Source organism: Candoia aspera, chromosome 3, assembly GCF_035149785.1.
Source record: "Candoia aspera isolate rCanAsp1 chromosome 3, rCanAsp1.hap2, whole genome shotgun sequence".
In the NCBI taxonomy this organism is placed as follows: domain Eukaryota; kingdom Metazoa; phylum Chordata; class Lepidosauria; order Squamata; family Boidae; genus Candoia; species Candoia aspera.
In genome coordinates this window covers 76,849,963-76,872,610 of record NC_086155.1, presented here as the reverse complement: position 1 = coordinate 76,872,610, position 22,648 = coordinate 76,849,963, and positions in this window count along the sequence as shown.

The following is a 22,648-nucleotide window of genomic DNA, read 5'->3' as shown; positions in this document are numbered from 1 at the left end:
ATTCCCTTCTCCTCACACATTACATTTCACATCCACTAAGAAACATTGGCCTAGCTCCATTTCAAACTGACTTTCCAATATTTTTTTTTCCTGACAAGAAAGATGCATGTTGGAAAATGGAGAAGGAAAATTAGAGCAGCAGCTGCCAACTGAACATAAGGCAGACAAAATGGTGTCCCAGGTGGAATGGCCCAGGGTGCATCAAGGATGGGGTGGTAGGGGAGGTCTGCAAATAGTTGTTGTTGTTGTTAGTTGCTGTCGAGTCGTTTACAACTCATGGCAACCCTATGTATAACAGAACAAAATGCTGTTCTGTCTTGAGCAATATGCCTGACTGTTCCAATGTTTGCATCCATTGTTGCGGTAATTGTATCAATCCATCGCATTGGGGGTCTTCCTCTTTTCCTCTGGCCCTCAACTTTACCAAACATGATGTCCCTTTCAAGTGATCAGTCTTTCCTGACAATGTGCCCAAAGTATGAGAGCCTAAGCCTAGTTATCTTCACCTCTCGAGAACATTCTGTTTCCAAACAGTAGTGGGGTGCAAAAGTGGGGTCTGGCCACTTGGGGATGACAAAGAGCCTATCTGGAGGGTTGACAGTGGGTGTGGAGTTTGGTTGCTGCTGGCAGTGTGCCAATTGTGTTTGGAAGTTGGCAGTGTGGCACAGCAACAACAGAGAGGGAGGGTGTTGTCCTGTTCAGACTATGAGGTGGCCAGACAGGGTTATTATCAAAAACACTCTTTATCAATACAACTACTTACAATAATAAGTCCTTGTGATCAATGAGGTAGGCTGGTTCCAATCAAGACCACCCGGGCAACAACGGGAGAACCGGCAAGGTTGCAGGAGGAGACTGTGGCAAAACAGCTAGGCAGGATTAGCTCACTGGAGCTGGGACCTGGAAGAGGCTAGGACACGTGGCAAAACTGGAACTGGAGGTGAGTGTCTGCAATCTGGAACACCACCCAAACTATGCTGGCACCTGGAAGCTAGGCAAGACCGAACTGGAACCACCGGGCAAGGCTTGGCTCTGTAGGCAGGACTGGACTGAACTGGACAATCCAGGCTGGACTGGGTACACTGGGCTGAAGACTCAGGACAAGGCTAATAATTTGAAACAAGGCTGGACTTGACTGGAGATTCTGGGCTAGGCTGGGAGCTTGGAACACGACTAGGCTGGACTGGAGGCTCTTGACTAGGCTGGGAGCTTAGAACATGACTGGACTAGTCTGCAGATCCTGGACAAGGTTGAGAACCTGGAGCATAACAAGATTGGGTGTTGGAAGTTTCTGAACAAGGCTGGGTGATTGAAGCATGACTAGACTGGACTGGAAATCCTGGGCAAGGCTGGGAGCTAGGAACAAGGCTGTGATCACACTTGGAACACACAGAATGGTGGCGGTGAGGTCTGAAGCTGGTTGCTCGGCTGAGGTTGCTGGATTCAGCAGGGAGAAGATCCTCTGTGGCAGCATGTGCAGGATAGAGGTCCTCTATGATGGGAAACGCAGGTGCTGATTCCCCTCCAGCTACAGACAAGGTTTCCCACACAGGTAAGGACTCTTCAACTGGGGCTGCAAGCTCGAAGGATCAGTTGTCTCCAGCAGCTTGCTCTTCGCACTTCTGCCTTTTATGCTGATCCCTTGCATGCCTATTCCCCTCTGCAGCCAATCAGGCTGCCTTCTCCTTCACATGCTTTCCTGCACACCTCTCCTGTGCACTGATTGGAGGATTCAAATCCTCCTCCGAACACTGGCCAATCAGCGTCTGTAACTTCTTCCATGCTGCTGAGTCACTTCTGGATTTTGCTTTACCAGTTTCTGCTTGTAAGTTTCTGTTTCCCCTTCTGACTCAGAAAGAGTTTTGTTTTCTGAGTCAGAAGCTGGCTGAAACCTCACTGGTGTTATAAAATGATTCAGCTTCTGGTGTTAAATACACAAGGTACACCACTGGAAAGACCGGAAAGAAGTGACTCTGTTGGGTTCATAGGGACTAACTGCCCCTGCTCTTCTCTTCCAGGATGGTCTATCTGCCATCATTCTATCAGGCTTCTTCCACTGGTGTTTGAGGAAAAGCCTAGCCTCTGTTTCCCAGCCTGGATTAGCTACCACACTATTCTTCTCTTTTTTTTATTGATGCTGAAGAAAAAAAAATGTTATTTCTAGTTGAGAAGCTGCTTGGCAACTTCTAAATTTTAGGGATGATATAATCAATCAATCAATAAGGATTATACCAATCACCAGGGAATGGGGAACATGCAGATTGGAGGGAAGTTCTCAGCAATCTCTTGTTTTGGGGGTATGGAGTATGACAGTGATTGCAAAAGGCCCTTGTTTCTGCCACTGCAATTTGCAGAGCTGAATAGTATCAGGCTGTGAAGTTCTGCTACATGTTACAGTGTCAAGAACACATTTTCTGTAGAGGCTTGCTATTACTGCTATAGGATTTATGGAAATTATTGCAGTTCTTGGGCTGTTTTTATATTATGGCCTGCACTCACACAATATATTCACAAAGACAGAGAACTGTCTTAACAGTCCAGGAAAAAAGACATTTTAAATATGAAAAACACAAGTGGGATTAGTGAACAGTTTTGCAATGCATTTAAATTGGAGGACAGTTAGGGTAATATTACGATCTTACTGTTGAAAGAGACAAAGAAATATTTTATAGGAGGAAGATGACTTTTTCCGTATAGATTATTTTCTCTAAATTTGTGTCAATATGGAGCCTAGAGTGTTAGAGCTAAAAAATGACGAATACAGGACTGAGCAGGATTAATTTTGTTTTTAGTCCGACTCACTCAGATAATGCAGCCGATCTCAGAACTTCATAGAGTCACAGAATATCAAGCCTGGAGGAGGAGGCATCACAAGGTTGTTTAGCTACACACATGCACACAGAGACAAACACATCCTTTGCTCTCAAGCAGAATTTATTATACCTAAGCCAAAGATACCAATCTGTCCCCAAGTTTTATTGATGCACATTGGTCTCAGACAGTGAGAAACAAAGGAAGGAACATTTACAAAATCAGGCGCATCTGCACATCATTCCTTTTCCCTCTATGCAGCCATCAACTGATACGTAAAAGATCTATAAAGATCACAATAAATCCATATTTATTGCATTTATTCTATTAGAAATTTATACTAGCATGGCAAATGGTGTCATCCAAAGCAAAAATATTTGATCATTATAGTCAACACATGAAAGCACCTGCTATAACCCCAGGCTTGACTCAGACCATGATCTTGTAAAACACTCTCCACTTTATGATGTTGGACAGCCAATCATAGGTGTGGCATGGACAAATGGCTTCACCCACTGTAAGTCACCTTCTTTTTCTATGCGATCAACTAAGCCAAATGGAGCCCAATCCCACACTTATATGGGGATTTGCACACAGGACTTTCATTGTTGTTGCTGCTGCTGCTAGTGGAGAGCGTTGGAGAAATTTGCTGAGAAATTTGCTAGTGAGGGATGATTCAGTGCTCCCACAACTATACATGGAGAAGCTAATTAGCATCAGGCCCTGGTACATTTTAACTAGAAGCAATGCAATGTAAGGCAATAAGGCATCATCACCCTGTAGATTTCATGTTTGTTTAGCTGAGGGATTATTTCTATTCATCTGCTCAGACGATTGTCCACATACAGTATCCTGGAGATCAGTGTGGATGCATAGTATTAAAAAGTTTCCAGTCTTGCTACGCCTATATGGGACAATATCAGAAGAAGAGTAAGAAAGAGATATGTCTCAGCTGTAAAAGAAATAACAAATAATTCCTGTAAAAGAAATAAAAAAATAATTCCTCCTCCTGAAACCTTTCTTCATACTTACAATACTTCAGGAATCTTGATACGAAGTCTGAAATGCTAAACAGAGAGGAATATCCTTGCTGGGGCTTAGAATGAGACTACAGTATTTTCTTCCCCATTTATGACAGCAGAATTCAGATTGAGTCAAACCCTGGAATATTTGCATGTATCTAGTATACAATATATACCCATTCAAATGCAGCCACATCTTTCTTTGTGGCATTTTGCATAAAGCAGAGAGAGGCATATTTAATGGTTGATATATGGCATTCTCAGGAAGAATTATGCATTGTCAACACCACCTCTTCTGAACTGATGCATGTAGTAATCATAATGTATTGTTACAAACTACAGGTCACACAATAGCAACCACAATGGGAATAATAAAACAGCTCCATGCTTAGATGCCTGAAGCGCTCCGCTAGTAAACAAAACGAAAGTTTTAATTTTCAAAAAGGCTCACAACTCCTTTAGGGTGCATTCTCTCCTTGGATAAATAGTCGCAGCTTATCACCATCCTGGCGAGGAAAAGTCAAGCGGGAATTCCTGTCGTGATATGAATTTTCCCTTCCCCTAAGATAAGCTTGTCTGATATTCCAGGAACACAAATGGTATCTTGATACATAAATGGTCTTTGGAAAATGTCCCTTCCTTCTCGAGAAACAAAACCCTATTGTCAGAAAGCTGCACCATAAGGAAATGGATGCACATTCCCAGTCACCACAAATATTGGATTTAGTTTTGGTAACTGTAGCCGGCAATTAAATGCAATTTCCTGTTGGAAACAACAGAAGTGCTGGAGCACCAAACCTTGTCTTCAACTGAAATGAGACCCAGAGAGCTATTGAGCACATTTCGCTATGCTAATTAGTTTGCCTCAAAGGTAAGGCAATTGGTCTAGCCCAGTGTTTTTCTCAACCTTGGCAGCTGGCTGGGGAATTCTGGGAGTTGAAGTCCACACATCTTAAAGTTGCCAAGGTTGAGAAACACTGGGCTAGCCCTCACAACAAAGGCAATTTGCTACAGTTTTACTCTTTCAACTATCCCCAGCATTTGCCACGTGCTGCCACAAAGGTGATATTTTCCCCAAGGAGCAGGTGATGAAGAGAGAGAATTATAAAAGCATCATTGCCACAAATTCTAGTTGTGGTATAGATTTGTTACACTGCCCAGGAGAAAAACAGCCACAGACGGATACAAAACACAGCAACTGATAAAAGAAATAAAAACATTTGCCTTCCCTGTCTGCGCTATAGAATTGCCAGTCAGACAAAACTGCTGATGTACAATTTGATTTTCAGATCAATGCTATTGATTTACAGGAAAAGGCTTAATTATTTATTTTGTATGTAAGTTTATTACTGCTGTTGGCTACAAGCTGACTAATTATTTAGGCAAGAAGTTGTGACTGCCTGAATTAATATTGGAAGAATTGTGGTGTTACCCTGAGGCCACAAAAGCTAGGATCAAGCAGGAAAGGAAGTTATAACAAAGTTAGAACTGGATATGTCATTAAAGCCCTCAAATTTGACTATATGTAAAAGAAAGGTGAACTAGCGCTATCATTTCCCCCAGAAGAAGAATTAAATCCAAATGTTAAACAAGTACTATTCCACATGCTATGTATTCTCCATACGTAGACCTACATATATACACACATACGCATCCGTACCTACACACTATTTATTGTTCATATATATGCATGCATACCCATACATGCATATATATATATAGATATGTGCTGGGACATCTGCAAGGGAGTATAAAAAAAATGAAGATGACAGCTAGACGTGCAATCAAAGCTTCGCCCCCTTTTTACATTGGTTGACACCCCTTGCAGATGGCCCTGATGCATGCACCCACATATGAATACACACACATCCACACACACATTCAATAATACTCTTCAACGCCTGGTATCTGATGTAAAACAATATGTGCTGCTAAGAAATAAAATTCCTTTTTCCTTCTGCTTCTTCAAAGGAGAGTGGTGTATGTAATCCCATGAGACAGTTTAAGCGGTCTGTGCAGCAATTTTTGGCTGAGCAGTCCTTGGCTGAAAAATCTGGATGACCACTACACAGCAGCACTGAGTTATAAAAAATACTCAGGCAGCTCAGGCAGTCTTAGGAAATCATACAGTGAGGTCTAGATCTCTCATCAGAGCTGTGAAGACTCAGGCCAGATCTGCCATTTTTCCTTGTCCCATCACCAGTACTGGCCCCCCTCCATTTTTTGAGTTCAGGAATTGACAGTGTCAATTTTAAGTTTAATTCTTGTTTAACCTTTAAACAAGAATCCATCATGACTCATAGTTCATAGATGTACACATGTCCAGCTAAAATATTTCTTCTCTCAAAAATGTGTATATTTCTGAACTTATGTCTTCCTAGGCATCACTACATACCAAATGTGTATGTTTCTTTGTATATACTTATGTATGTATGTATTAGATTTTGAAAACTAGCCAAAAACTTTGGGAAACTGTATGCAAAAAAACATATATTAAACATATAAATAAAGAATCCATCATGACTCATAGTTCATAGATGTACACATGTCCAGCTAAAATATTTCTTCTCTCAAAAATGTGTATATTTCTGAACTTATGTCTTCCTAGGCATCACTACATACCAAATGTGTATGTTTCTTTGTATATACTTATGTATGTATGTATTAGATTTTGAAAACTAGCCAAAAACTTTGGGAAACTGTATGCAAAAAAACATATATTAAACATATAAATAAAAATATTGCTATTTGATATGTATATATTAAAAAAATCTCCATGGGATACTAATTGTACACTCCTTCAAAATACTGCATAAATGTTGGAGTAAGGTGGCCCTTGGCCAGGTCCAGCAAAGCTATTGTATGTTCTTATTTGTTAATAGTTTCACAATTTATTTTTCCCTCTTTGGGGGGAACAGGAAGGAATTAATTCATAATAATAGAATATCATGCCTTGACAAATAACTTACCAGTATATTGCTTAACAGTCCTATAAAGGATTATAGGAAGTAGTGTGGCATGTGATGGTGGGTATTTTTATGGGCACTTGAATACTTCATGTAGCTCTGCATATATAAACAGAGTAGATTGTATACTTCCTGATTGTATCTCTCTCCATCCTCCAAAACCTGTGTGTGTGTGTGTGTGTGTGTGTCTGTGTGTTCCTGCACATTGTAATATATTAAAGCAGTTATCTATAAACAGATACATGCTCTGGGCATATCTGTTTATAGTGCCTGTCTTTTTTCTAAAAGGACATTTTTACATGTGGAAATAATTGCTCCTTTCCATTATAAATCACAGAGAAATGCTAGCCCCAAAGCTGTTCTGTTCTGTGATTTTTTTTAAAAAAAGGAAAGCAAAACCTGAACTCAGCTAGAAGGCTTAAGAGAGAATGAACATAAAATCTGAAATTGTTTTGACAGTAAGGATAAAATAATTTATTTCTACTGACTATTAAAGGTCTACTGGTTTCATAGAGTGCAAAATACTTGCGTACATTAGGGAAATTTCCAATTAGGTTCATTCCTTAATTGCAGTGTCTATAACATTATATATGGGACTCCTTTTTGTTGCTTGGTTATTTTGTGCTAAGGCCAATTCCATTCTGACCACACAAATCCCAACATATGTCTATAGAATCTGTGGTATAATGGTTTATTTTCTATCACTTTTGTTTGAAATTATGAATTGGCTGAATGAGCATATATTGGTGTCAACTGTAATTGCAGAGAAAGTTCATCTGCATTATGTTAATAAGTGTAAGTTATAACTATGTCTATATTAATAAGATGCAAGTTAATTTCAGTCAACTCATTATGACTTTAATGCCATTTTGATGACTTATTTTGTTTATGAAATTGTAAGAGTATGGTCGCTAAGATAGTTTACAAGTATTAGACTGATTGTGGTCCAACTGTATCTTTCTGAAGTCTGATAACTTTATGGAAAATTTTTAGAGGGGCAAATATGGTTACTTCCATATTCAGGACAGCTGAATATGCAGTTGTTCTTCATATAAGTCTCTTGATAATTTCTTCTGCTTTCAGTTCTATTTTTTTGCTATTTGTCAATCTTACCTTGAGTTGGAGGATTCATTCTGCCATGAAGTCCGGTTCTGATCATTCATTATTTATTTCTAATGTTTATTTCTTCCACAACGTCTGGGATGATTTAAAAAAAGAAAAAGCAATTCAAAATAGAAAACACTAAATCAACAAAGGTTCAATTACAACTAGGCTAACAGCAATAAGCACGAACCTGCATCTGAAATAAAAAAACATCAATAAAGCAAGCTAAGATACTAATCAAAGGGTAAGAATTCAGGGTTTTGTTTTCATTTTATATCCTTCTGGCTACAACCATGTTTCTTCCTAAATTCTTAACAAAATGTGAACTGTTGGAATCAACAGAACAAATTATCTACAATTTATTGTGGAAAAACAAACATTTGTCACAACTTTTCTTTTGCAACTGATAAACTATGGCAGGCATAAGGCAGGCATCAGCATCTAGCTTGTCTTGGCTGATCCCAAAGCTAATAGGTCCAGAGGTCCAGTCTAGTTAGCACTTTGATGAGAGACCATCAGAAAATCTTCTACAGTAAGCTAGACTGGGAAGTCAAACAATCTCCCAGAAAATAGTTTTAGTAAACCAGTTCCATATTACTTTTCAAGAGAATTACATAGACATGCCTTCTACTCATCCAGAGTACAACTGGGTTTGAAGAAATACTGACTTTTTAAACAGTATGGAAAATCCCAAGAAAATTGGTTAGGCATATATTTTACCATGAAAGTCTTTGTCATTAGTTATATATAATGCCACCTACCTAGTTTTTAAGCATGATGTCAAGAAAATATCACTTAAATTTGAATATACTAAAATACAAAGTAGACACATTAAAAACCTAGACAATTCTAAATCTAAGGGAATAGATAAAACAGAACCTAAAAAGTTGTGCTGATAAATATAACTAATTGCATCAATTAAAATTAAGCAGTATATAACATAAAGGAAGCCTGGTACTGGGACCAATCTGGATGCTACAACTCTCCAACCGAAGGACAAACCTTATTCCTTTGAGTCAAACAAGAAGGTGTTAAGCCTATTTTTAAAGACTTAAAAGTCATCCATCATCTGAAGAGTAAGTTAGTAATGCTGATATGGTATGTGCATGCTGCCCTCATGAAGTACATAATAAGATCTCTTTCTAAAATGCTGCCACATAAGGACTTTCCCCCGTATCTGCTACAGATGCACTGCTGTCACTCATATGGTGCTATCAGCAAACCAGCATGGGGACTACAAAAGTCCTCTGGTCAATGGTAATAAGCACCTGGAAGTTTCTGATGTGCAGCTGATGAGATAAAGCCAAGGAGAAAGGATGTCATTTACAATATGTTGGCATGGCTTGCACATCAGATGGATTGTACTGTGGCAGGGCCTTCAGTCTCAATGATTATAGATGCAGCTGTGGTACTAACTTCAAAGGGCAACAGTAACAAGAACAAGGAAAGTTTAGTGAGTGAATTCATTTTAAGTGGGTTCTGAGCAAACTCCACGCCAATGTCTCCCTTGTGCATTGATGTACCCACTCAGCCAAACCAGTCTGTATAATATCAAAGTGACTGCAATTTGACTCTTGCTCAAAGACCCAGCCAGCCAGTGTAAGTGGCATAAGACAGACATGAGAGTGTTCAGTTCCACTTGGCTTTGGTGCCTCTAATATGCCAGATGCTGAGATTATATCTAAAAATAGTCACAGATAGATTTCACTTCATTTGTAACTGTGTGTGTTCAGTCGAGAACTTCAATGGGAAGGTGAGACCTCAGAGGAATTTAAAAATGCAAGAAACTGTAGACATCATGTAAGTCTTATGGATAGGTGTAGGAGACACAGGAACATGTTGTGTGTCCAGGAATCATACAGTTAGAAGACCTACAATCAGTGAACATAAATATCAATTTCTAACCATGATGATGACAAAATGATAAAACAAACATCATGAGATCATAATTCAAACTCTGTCCTTTCATATCTACATCGTGACATCACAACATATTTCATCACTTGCCCCCTACATGGATATCTATCTCAGGAAAGAACTATAAGGTGGAAAAAGGCCATGGGAAGCTTTCAAGAGAAAGAAAATATAAGCTTATTCATTCAATGTAGCATATTTTATTATTTTAATCCAAATCCTATGCTCCACTGCTAAGATGAAACCCTTCTTCTGCAGCAAGTTACCATCAGAATGATTACTACCATCTCTTAGAAACCATGAGAACTAAATACTGTCATCAGCAGAATGAAGACTCCTAAGCCAGTCAACAGAGGCAATGCAGTCCTTGTCTAAAGGCATGACATAGCCAGAATACCTAAAACACAATGAGAGACAGAGCACTTCTGCAGGATTCCTGATAGGTATTATGACCCCACTGAGTGCACAGAGGTAGCTGCAACAGCTAAGACTTCAGGCATAGTTTGATGACTGTCACATGACCTCAGCACACACATTCTGCTTTTACCTGGCCTTAGGATTCAAATTTGTTCCCTTTGCAATTAGCAATAGAGGAGGACAAGGAATTACAACCACTGCCCCAGGGTTAGTAGATCCAAATTCCACTCTGTAGCAGTAGCTGTAACATCCTCTTTTCAAATCATGTCTATGACTACACAAACAGCAGCAAGCCCCACAAGAGAATTAGGCTGACCCATCCTTTTCTGGCAGTCCTGGGGCAAGTAGTAAACTCTGGGTCCTACACACTCCACATCCTTCTCCAGTTTCAATGATGAATCTTTACTAGCAAGCCCCTGTAGTGGTGGTAAAAACAGCAGATCTCACACGCATGAGAAAACTACAGTCATTATAAAGTTGACCTTACAGATTAGCTTTAGGATGTACAAGGCAAATAATTCTGCCCTTGGAGCTTAAGCTAGTCATTATGGGCCAATACCACCAGAAGGCCTGTTTTGCATGCATGGATTTATCAGCAGCATTGTGCTCCATTTCAGATCTGTGCAAGAAACCACAGAAAGAAATCCCTCGTAGCAGAATATTTCATAGGCTGGACAGTTGCTCAAGCCTCTTTTTAGATGGAATTGTGCCAGCAAGGAGATGGGGAATGAGAAAACAAGAGCATCTATATTTTTCCCATGTTTCCCAGTAATAGAGACATAGTGTGGTGAATGTTGAACAAAGTAAGACCATGTATCTTAACAATATAAATAAAATTCTGTGTGTGTGTGTGTGTGTATATATGTTTATGTATGTATGTATGTATGTGTGTGTATGTATGTATATGTATATGTATATGTATGTATGTATGTGTGTGTGTGTGTGTGTGTGTGTGTGTATGTATGTATGTGTATGTATGTGTATATATATATATATATATATATATATATATATATATATATTGTGCAAAAGTATTAGGCAGATGTGAAAAAAATGCTCTAAGGTAAGGATGCTTTCAAAAGTATATATTGTAATTGTTTATGTTTATCAATTTACAAAATGCAAAGTGAGTGAACAGAAGAGAAACCCAAATCAAATCCATATTTGGTGTGACCACCCTTTGCCTTCAAAACAGCATCAATTCTTCTAGGTACACCTGCACACAGTTTTTGAAGGAACTCGGCAGGAAGGTTGTTCCAAACATCTTGGAGAACTAACCACAGATCTCCTGTGGATGTAGGCTGCCTCAAATCCTTCTGTCTCTTCATGTAATCCCAGACAGACTCGATGATGTGGAGATCAGGGCTCTGTGGGGGCCAAGCCATCACTTCCAGGACTCCTTGTTCTTCTTTATGCTGAAGATAGTTCTTCATGACATTGGCTGTAAGTTTGGGGTCGTTGCCCTGCTGTAGAATAAATTTGGGGCCAATCACACACCTCCCTGATGGTATGGCATGATAGATAAGTATCTACCTGTATTTCTCAGCATTGAGGACACCGTTGATCCTGGCCAAATCGCCAACTCCATTTGCAAAAACGCAGCCCCAAACTTGCAAGGAACCTCCACCATGCTTCACTGTTGCCTGCAGACACTCCTTATTGTATCGCTGTCCAGCCCTTCAGCAAACTGCCTCCTGCGACAGCCAAATTTTTCAAATTTGGACTCACCAGTCCAGACCACCTGCTGCCATTTTTTGCACCCTAGTTCCTATGTTTTCGTGCATAATTGAGTCACTTAGCCTTGTTTCCACATCGGAGGTATGGCTTTTTGGCTGCAATTATCCCATGAAGACCACTTCTGGCCAAACTTCTCCGGACAGTAGATGGGTATACCTGGGTCCTGCTGGTTTCCACCAGTTCTGTGCTGATGGCACTGCTGGACATCTTCCAATGTCAAAGGAAAGTAAGCATGATGTGTCTTTCATCTGCTGCATTAAGTTTCCTTGGCCGACCACTGCATCTATGGTCCTCAACGTTGCCCGTTTCTTTGTGCTTCTTCAAAAGAGCATGAACAGCGCATCTTGAAACCCCAGTCTGCTTTGCAATTTTTGCCTGGCAGAGACCTTCCTGAAGCAGCATAGCTACCTTGTGACTTGTTGCTGTGCTCAGTCTTGCCATGGTGTATGACCTGTGACATGAAACTGTCTTCCACCACTTCACCTTAGTAGCAGAGTTTGGCTGTTCCTCACCCAGTTCTAAGCCTCCTACACAGCTGTTTCTGTTTCAGTTAATGACTGTGCTTCAACCTACATATGAAATTGATGATCACTAGCACCTGCTTGGTATAATTTGTTAATCATACACCTGACTCTAATCCTACAAGATCCCTGACTTTGTGCAAGTGTACAAAGTGTGCAAGTATAAGAATTGATGCTGTTTTGAAGGCAAAGGGTGGTCACACCAAATATTGATTTGATTTAGATTTCTCTTCTGTTCACTCACTTTGCATTTTGTAAATGGATAAACATAAACAATCACAACATATGTTTTTGAAAGCATTCTTACTTTACAGCATTTTTTCACACCTGCCTAAAACTTTTGCACAGTACTGTGTGTGTGTGTTTGTGTATGTATGTATATGTATATATAATTTTATTAAGCATTTTCTTAATACATATATATTCTTATATTGTATTATTGGGTCCTTTATTACAATATAAATAAAATTTCATAAAGGGAGCAGATAACATAATGGCAAGGAGTAAGAAATCACAATGGTAGCAATAAATCCTAAAAGGGGTTAACTAAACATCCCCACTGAAAGTAGAACTAATTTAAGTGGCTGCTTAAAAATATGTAAAAATGGGACCTTGAGGACACAGACTGAAGAGGTATTTCCATAATCTGGAAACCACAATAATACAAAAGCCTTCTGTTTGATCCTATCAAAATGAAACTGTATGACTTGTGAGACTGTGCTGTTTACTATTACATGTTTACTATCTTCCTTCTGAAGTGCCGTACAATATGTCAGAGCATTATTTCAGTTTTACAGATGGAGCACTGAAGCAAAGCCATTGAATAATTAGGTTCAAGGTCAGAGCAACATCTGATATCACTTATTTTTCACTCTAAGTTACATTCAGAAATGAAGAACACCATGGCAAGTATCTGTTTGCTCACTATAGAAAAAAGGGTGGTATACTGTGGAAGATTTTTTTATTTTCCTCAAGTGTTAAGGTTATCTATCCATTTGTATACCACACATTAATTATGCTATCTGGCCATTTAACAACAAATTTCAAAACATACTTTTTTGAACAAGCAGTTCCAGCTATAAAATCAGATTAAAATCATATATTTAAGCTCATTTTTTTTTCATCAGGAAATGGTGGAGAAAGGAATCAAGTCCTTATCTGAATCAGGGAAGCTAAAAGGAGACTTTGTCTGATCCTCAGTGGACTTCTTTTTATACAGAAAGTTTGAATGTTGACCCTTCCCTTTCAAACACTATCTGAAATCAGATTTCATTTGTAGCTGATAAATGTTGTGATTCAAACCTAACTAGAAATCATGGTCTAGATCCAAATATCATACTAAGCTATGATTTTTACCTGGGCTTGTTGAACTAGTGAGAATGGGCTGGTTCATTAAATTAAAAATCAAGGTTCCTAAACTGAGTTTACACATCAGCTTCAGCTGAATCCACAGAAATCACACTATAATTCTAGCTGCAGTTAGCTATTGTAGTATTTGTATTTGTATTTAGAGAAGGAGGAGGAGGTAGGTAGGCATATTTAGGCACAGACCTGTTGGGACAAGATGAGGTCAGCAAGTAAGCAGACTATCTGTGTGCTCTGCTGTTGACTAGAAAGGGCAGAGACAGGTTGGCTGGTAGTTCTCTGCAGACTCTAATCTGCCAACATATAAACATGTCCATAGTCCAGATAGTCCAGCCAGCATCAACCTCCAGTGCATTTTAAACTGTATTCAGAATGGCTGAGAAACAGAAAAGCTGATCATCTGGAAATGTACAACGTGTTCCGCTTTCAAGCACACTTACAGCAGATGCACTGATAATTGCACAGTATTTCTGAATTTAATGTTTTGTCTTATGTATTTAATGTTATTAAATAACACAAAATATAAAGTCACAAGTGTGATATACAATTTGGTATGGCTACGTTTTGTGAGCATTTGCTCTGAATACCTGCAAGCTCTATCCTACTCTGTGAAGTAACATCAACTATCCATAAAGTCTGAATCCAAGTTTATACTATAAATACTATAGAGAGAGTATTACACTGTTAGCAAAGTTTTGAGGTCACCCAAATCAGTTCCTGCTCACCCTTTTACTTGAGAACAGGCAGCCTGCAATTAGCAACATTTTGTATAGCAGTATATAGAGGTGGTAACCGATAACCAGTAAAATTGATATTCTACCTTTCTCAACAATTGTAGCATATGATCTCCCACTATTTTTTACATTACCATATGTTGTACTACATATTGCTTTATTGTCTGGACATTTTCTTGTCTGCAGGCTGTTTTCAGTGGCTGGCCTTTGGCTGTAGCAAAGCATACATTCATTAATCTGATGTTATATGAGAAACTAATCATTAACACTAATTAACATGGAGTCAACAGAGTGAAGTAATCATAGCATGTACTAAGAAATAAAAACTATCTCTCTTGAAGCACACATTTTTCTATATTGACTGCTTTGTCTCTGTTTTAAAAATCTTGCATAGAGGGGCATCAGAAAATTGCTTATATTTCAAATATATACTCTAAGTTTTGACATTTTCATAGGATTCTTCAGCCTTATATACTGTGGCTGTTTTGGAGGAATCATAGCAACCATTCTGCTACATTTTAGTAGCTTTTTAGTAGGTGTCTAGCCTGAAAAATGACAGCAGTTAAAAGCTAATGATTGGGATGTGATAATATTGTATCATTTATGCTTGCCCCCTCTTCTTCTCTCATACCTCCTGATCTTAAAAGAAGTTCATCTAAGTTCAGATATATCCAAAATCTTCCATTCCTTTGGATGCCAGATCTGTGGCTTCACATATATTCTGATTGGCAATTGTTACACATATTGCAGCTTGCAACTGTTGTGTAAATATGTTGATTTTTCTTGTGTTACTATAGACATATAAGCTAAGGGTGGTTTTTCAGTGGCATAACTGAATAGTGCAGAGTAACACATTGCTGTTATAATCTACTTCCTTGTCTCAATTGTTGTGCAACAATCCACAACATTCACATTTTACCACCAACATTTTCAATATCTCAAGTACAAAGCTGTGGTATTGGGATGCCTTTTGTGAACATGTGGTGGTGGAAAGTTGAACTTGTCATTAAAGTGGACTGAAGTTAAAGGAAAATTTAATGGGGACAGAAATATTTACAACACTTTTTAAAAAATGTCTGAGTTAATTAAATTTATCTCTATGCTTATACTTAACAAGTGTTTTAATGTATTCATTCAGTTTTTTAAAAATGGCAAAACAATGATATAAAATATAGGACCCTGCACTAGTGTGCTCACCTTTGAATCTCTTCCACTGAGTTGGAGCTGTACAGATTTTAAATGCCTCAGTGCAGTCTAAGAAAATGTGTAATTTGTTGCTACTTTCAATCCTGGTAATATCAAGTGCAAGTGATCTCAGTAACTTGTGCATCAATGCCTAATTCAGAGTTTGCAACCAAATACCAAAAAAAAGGAGAACACTAAAGGAGATTCCAGGATGTCAATATTATCAGAAAGGTTTATTAAAATGGTCCCTATTCTTAAAGCGCCAGGGTTCCCTTCCTCAGATTACCATGGTGAGCCCAGAAGTGGCAAGGACAGTATTCCATGGAATATGACTCACAAGGGAGTTGTCCTTACAGGGTAAAACTGATAGCCCCTTTCCTGCTCCCCCATCTGATGGGATGTTTGCCCTGGCTTGGAGAAAATTAACCAGGAGAAATTACCTGGTTATTATTTACATACTTAGAAGAATATGGAAAGAATACAAAGGCAGACAATGGGAAAATTCCCATCCAAAGATGCACAACAGTGTGGGTGATTAACTTATTCAGGTCAGAGCGAGGAGCTTGTTAGATTGTGTTTGTTAGGCTGGTGGCATGCTGTGGAGAAAAGCCCCTCAGGAAGAGATAGCTTGTTCAAGCAGTCTCCCTGATGTTAATTTAAAAAAGGACAACAACAGGTCAATCACAGAACAGCAAGCCACTACATACATGCATGCACATATCCAACCACATACAAATAATAATAATAATAATAATTTATTAAATTTGTATGCCATCCTTCACTTCATGTGAGATGGGCAGTGACGAAATCTGAAATATAAATAAATAAATCGGACTCCTAGTGACTCTGTGTAAGTATGCAAAGATTTTTTTCAAAGTTTGCTGTAGTTACCACCATATCTCATTTTTTAAAAAGATACGGGGAACCTGCTGCCCTTCAGATGCTGAACTGTGGTTCCCATCATCTGTTTACTTCTACCATGATGGTGGAGGCTGCCGGCAGCAATAATGTTTCAGCATTTGGAATACCGCTGCTTTTGTTGCCCTGATCTACAAAAAGTTTGTACAGTATATTACAATGCCATCCTACAGAGACTTACTTGGAAACAAATTCCACTGAATATAGTTGCATTTAACTTCTAAATCCAACTCTATTAATCTTAATCTGTACGGTGTAATATAGTGCATTCTGATCATGCTTGTATAGGTAAATGTCTGATTTCAAATGGATCCTGATTCTCACTATAACAACATCATGAAGTCTACAACTGGGATCCTCTGCATATAGATTCTATAGAATTACTCGTGGATTAAATGAATAGAGTGGGCTGTACAGAACAGCTTACATTTAATAGGACAACTGGCAGGGTTTTCAGACATAATATACAAAGTTTTAGAAAATTTCATCTTCCAGTGTTGTATTCTATTCTTATCCTAATCTGTAAATACAATTTAAGTGTCAGTAATCTTAAAACCGATGGGACGCGGTGGCGCTGCGGGTTAAACTGCTGAGCTGCCGATCGGAAGGTCGGCGGTTCGAAACCGCACGGCGGGGTGAGCTCCCATTGTTAATCCCAGCTCCTGCTCACCTAGCAGTTTGAAAACATGCAAATGTGAGTAGATCAATAGGTACCGCTTCGGCGGGAAGGTAACGGCGTTCCGAGTCGTCATGCTGGCCACATGACCTGGAAGTGTCTATGACAACGCCGGCTCCAAGGCTTAGAAACGGAGATGAGCACCGCCCCCTAGAGTTGGATTCAACTGGACTTTACATCAAAGGAAGCCTTTACCTTTACCTTTAATCTTAAAACCATGTCAACCTATTTACTGAAATATACTGACTTTTTTAGGAACAGTCTTAGTGTGATGGATAAAAGCTGATCAGGGTCATTTACTGATACGTGCATTTTAGAGGGTTTTTCCTTTTAATCCTATTCTGAAGTTTTATCCATAAAAGCATGCCATTAGGCACATGTGCACACAAACAATCACACAACCTCTTTGGTTTTCAATGTCTTACTTTTTCTCCTTGCTGAACTACTAGGCTCTTTTAGTTTAAAATTCAGGCAAACTCTAAACTTTACATCTGCAAAACCCTTCATTGCTAGATTCAGATAAAAGGAAGATTTTTTTTTTCTTCATCAAAATGAAGATGGAGATGGTAGAAAAAAACTTGTTTCTTTCATTTGTTATTAATAAAGATGAAAAGCAATGGTTGCTACTGCCTACTTTCACTCATGCCTGAAATATAGCAAAAATCAACAATTTGACCATTTTTATCATTGCCATTCAATTCAGCTGCAATTAGCAAACAAGTAGAAAAAGCACCAGAAGAATTGATACAGAAATATTTGGAATAATATCACAACAATAATAATATTTCATGGTAAAATATCTTCACAGAGAAGAAAACATTAATTTTTCACATAAAAAGGAAGTTGTCATATTAAATTTACCCACAGGCATTTTATTGTTCAGAACACTGGAGGCTTTGCATAGATAATCTAACTATTTAACTGTTAGAACGGCAACAGTTCACCTTTTCATCAAACTACAAATAGGTTGACAGAATGCTTACTGGATAATTACAAGAACACCAAACACTTAGGTACTAGCCAACATATTATCCAGCATTCCATTTTCTTCCAATTTAAATGTAGCCTATGGTAAAACATAAGATCACAATATTCACTGACATGAATAGCAAACTGTATCTCTGGAATATAATGAAACTAATAAGGAAAAGGTCAGCAACCTCTTCTGGCCCTGCTCCCTCCCTAAATATTTGGACATTGCATGAGATCTTGCATGATCATCCTGAGCATTTGCAAAAATTTAAAGGAGGATGCCAAAATCCCATGAAAAATCTCATGAGGTAAAGGATAATTTCCAAAAGATAAAATGACTTTATTACTTATCTCTGGCAAATCAAATAAAGAAAACTTGATGAAAAAGAATGCTCTTCTCATAAATTGCAACCTCCAGAAAAGTTTTGATAATATGACCTGAAAACAGAGGGAGAATTCTATCATTACACTAAAGCATTAAGTAGTTTGTTTGGTTTTGGCTTAGCCCATTGTGTGACTTCAGCCTTTGTGATTTGTAAACTGTGTTTGATGGTAAACTGTGTTTGATTATTTGCTTAGCAGCACCATGATGTGTGCTGAGTAGTTCACAGTTGCTGTTTGATCTCAACGAGCAACTGTGATCTACTCAACACACATCATGGTGCTGCTAAGCAAATCCTGCAGTCTGGGTACCCATGACATTTGCACCGTTGATTTCATAGCCTTGTGTTTCACAGTTAAATTATTCTGGATTGTGCAGAATTTCATCCATGCTATAAATGATATACTGGTTTCACTGAGGAATGCTGAATCCCTCCACTTATTTATTTATTTATTTATTACAAAGCCTTGATGCTGCTTCAGTTGAGCAAATCGATAATAAAAATATAGATTAAAATATATAATAAAAATATATAATAAAATACCAAAATAAAGCATCTCTATGTCCTATGTATAGTAATCATGTAAAATAATGCTGGTCAACACTTTTAATAATTTTAACTGAGGAGCAAAGTTGGTTTAACAAATTAATAAAGCATCTCTATATGTCAGCTTGATAATCAACTGATACAAAAATCCATATGGGGAGATAAGTGGTATTTTAACCAAAATGTAGCTAAGTGGATTTAGCCGGGGGTGGGAGGGAAATGGCTGGGATGGGGGGAAAAGATGATGCTATTGTAGACAGTTTGACATATTATATAAATTATGGATTTGATAGAGAAGATAGAGACTATGTTTAAGATTTTATGTCTATTTAGAACTGAATCAACATATGCCACACTTCAGATAATGAATAATTCAGACAACAGGATGACCTCCATAAACTGAAAAGCACCAAATCTCTGAAACAACTCATTAGGAATCAATAAATAAAACCAGAATGAGTCACATCACCTTGATAAAGAAAGACACAGCAGATGCTGATTTGCTTTTCTTTTTACTTTTGTATCTAATTGTAACAATAAGTTTACACATAATTAAATTCCTAATGCCTGTGGGCAAGAAAGAGAATGAATTAAACTGAAACTAATCTTTCTTTCCATTCTTTTCAAATAATAATAAAAATAATCATAGTGATAATAATTGCCATCAAGGTCTATGATGTACCCTGTGCAGTACAAATATAGGCTATCAGCAATCTGGTATTTCTAACAATGAAAGCATTCCTGTGAAGCCCCCATGAGCCAGGCTCATTATGGCTTTGTTATTTGCAACTCTAGAGAGTGGTTAAGACACTGTCAGCACTTTTTTTTTTTTCCCCATGTAACCTCCTACTTGAGGTTGTTTAGAACTCAGCAATAAAAAAGCATACATGTCAGGAAAAAAACCACAAACAAGATTGGGTATTGTTATTAAAATAAGCATGACAACTTGAAAACTTCTCTTTTTCTCTTTGTTTCTTCATTTTCTTATAAAAAAACCAAGAACTTGCTCTAAGTGTTGCTTTAACACTCCACTCATTCTATTTAACAATGAGCAAGAAGGTCTTAGAAAAAAGGAAGCTTTGTAGAAAGGCTGAGCAGGAATAATAGATAATCCTGTAGAAAACTTTGTTGTCCAACAACAATGAAACTCTTGTGCCAGGATTCTAAACATAGCTATACTGCAGACCAGTGGATTAATTGATTGATTATGTGCCATCAAGTCAGTGTTGATTCTTAGCAATCGTATAGATTGATTTTCTCCAGCATGATCTGTTTCCAACATGCTCCTTCAAGTTTTCCATTGCCACTCTAACTGAATCCATCCCACTTGCTGCTGGCCATCCTCTTTCTCTCTTTCCTTCCATCTTTCTCTGCCATATAGGCTTCTCAAGAGAGCTAGGTATTCATATAATGTATATAAAATATGAGAATCTGAGTGTGGTTATTTGGGTCTCAGGTGAGAATTCTGCATTTATTTGTTCTATGATCCAGTTGTTTATTTTCTTGGTTATCCAAGCTTTCACAACAGTTTTCTCTAACTGTTGGAAAATTAACAATAAATTTATTGTTGAGTTCAAGCCCAAGTTTAAAAGCATCAATACTCTTCGTATCAAGCTTCTTCAAAGTCCAATATTTGCTTCCATAGAATGTCACAGGGAAAACCATTGTCTGCATGATTGTGATCTTTGTCAGTATAGATACATCATGGCTTCAGAATATCCTTTCCAGGGCCTATGTCATCAGCATAGCACAAGTTACCAATATGTATTCCTCCAATTTTAAAACCACACTCATCTTCTTCCAGTCAAGCTTTGATATACAGATGAGTGTGGTTTTAAAATTGGAGGACATATGTTGAATAAATAAGGGAAGAGTATACAGCCTTGTTTCACCCCTTTGCTAACCTGGAACAAGTCTGTTTCATGATGCTCCATCTGTGGCTTCCTGACCTGTATATAGGTTTCACATGAGGACAATGGGATGTTCTGGGATTCCCATTTTCCTAAGCACATTCCACAGGCTGACAAGTTCAATACAATCAAAGGCTTTTCTATAGTCAATGAAACACAGATCGATAAAGGGAAAAAAATACCAAAAAGAAGTCAATTGTCCAGCATGCATCAGCAATAATATAGCATGTTCCTTGGGCTTTTCTAAAATCAGCTTGAGCATCTGGCATTTCCCTTTCCATAAATAGCTCTAATTTTCATTGGATGATCCTAAGAATTACTTTGCTAGCATGTAAAATTAAGGTTATTGTATGATCTTCTGCATACTCTGTTAAGTCTCCTTTCTCCGATATTGGTATGTAAGATTAACCTCTTCCAATCCATTGGCCATCGTGTCATTATCCAGATTTGCTGGTGTAGTTTGGTTAGAACCTTTACTGATTCTCCTTCTTTTGCTTGCCATATTTCTGCAGATATTCCATTAAGTCCTGTAGCCTTCCTGCTAGGTAATGACTGAAATGCTGATTTAACTTCACCTTCTAGTACTAGAGGGTCTTGTAACTATGGAATATTTCCTGAGATATCTTGGATGTTGACATCTCTACTGTACAGAATTTCAATATACTCCTATCTTTGTTTGATTTTTGAATAAATTACCATCTGTCCATTGGCATCCTTTAGCATATGAATTTGAGGTTGAGACCTCCTTCTGACTCTTTTAGAAGACTTTTCTTGTTTTTCTGTGTCTGTTTCTATCTTTGGTGTCTTTACAAATGTCATTGTAATATTACTTCTTGTCTCTTCTAACAGCTCTCTGAAATTCTTTGTAAAGTTCCTTTCTGAGATCTTTGTCTTTCTTGATTTTGGCTCATTTTGTAAATTTCCACTAATTGTTCTGACATCCAATTTGTTTCCTTCTGTTTCTTGGTCTTTGGAAGACTCTTTTCACATTCATCTTTGTAAACTTCTTTGATTTCATTTCATAGTTTCTCTGAACTTATCAATGAGATTCAGAACATCAAAGTAATTCCTGGTATTCTTGAAAATGTGGGTGTATATTCAAGATCATATCATGGAAACTGATTGGCTTTCTTCTGCTGCTTTAGCTTGACTTGAAAATGGCACATTATTAGTTGTGATCTCTCCTACAGTCACCTCTAACCATGCTTTTGTCCTGCTGTGCTGCCTTATTGTGGGGGGATGGTGTGTTTTAAGTTTGAGTGAAGAACACTGGGAGCATATGCCAAGAAAATATCATCCCAGTAGGGTCACTTAATGCACGAAGGCCATCCCAGCTGCCCATCTAAAGCAAGCTGGAACCTATATTGGGCAGCCGTGATACAAGAAGATGTTGGGGGCAGATGATCACTTTAGCAACAGTATCAATTCATATTGCATGATAGAAGGCAATGGTAAGCGACTCCTGTT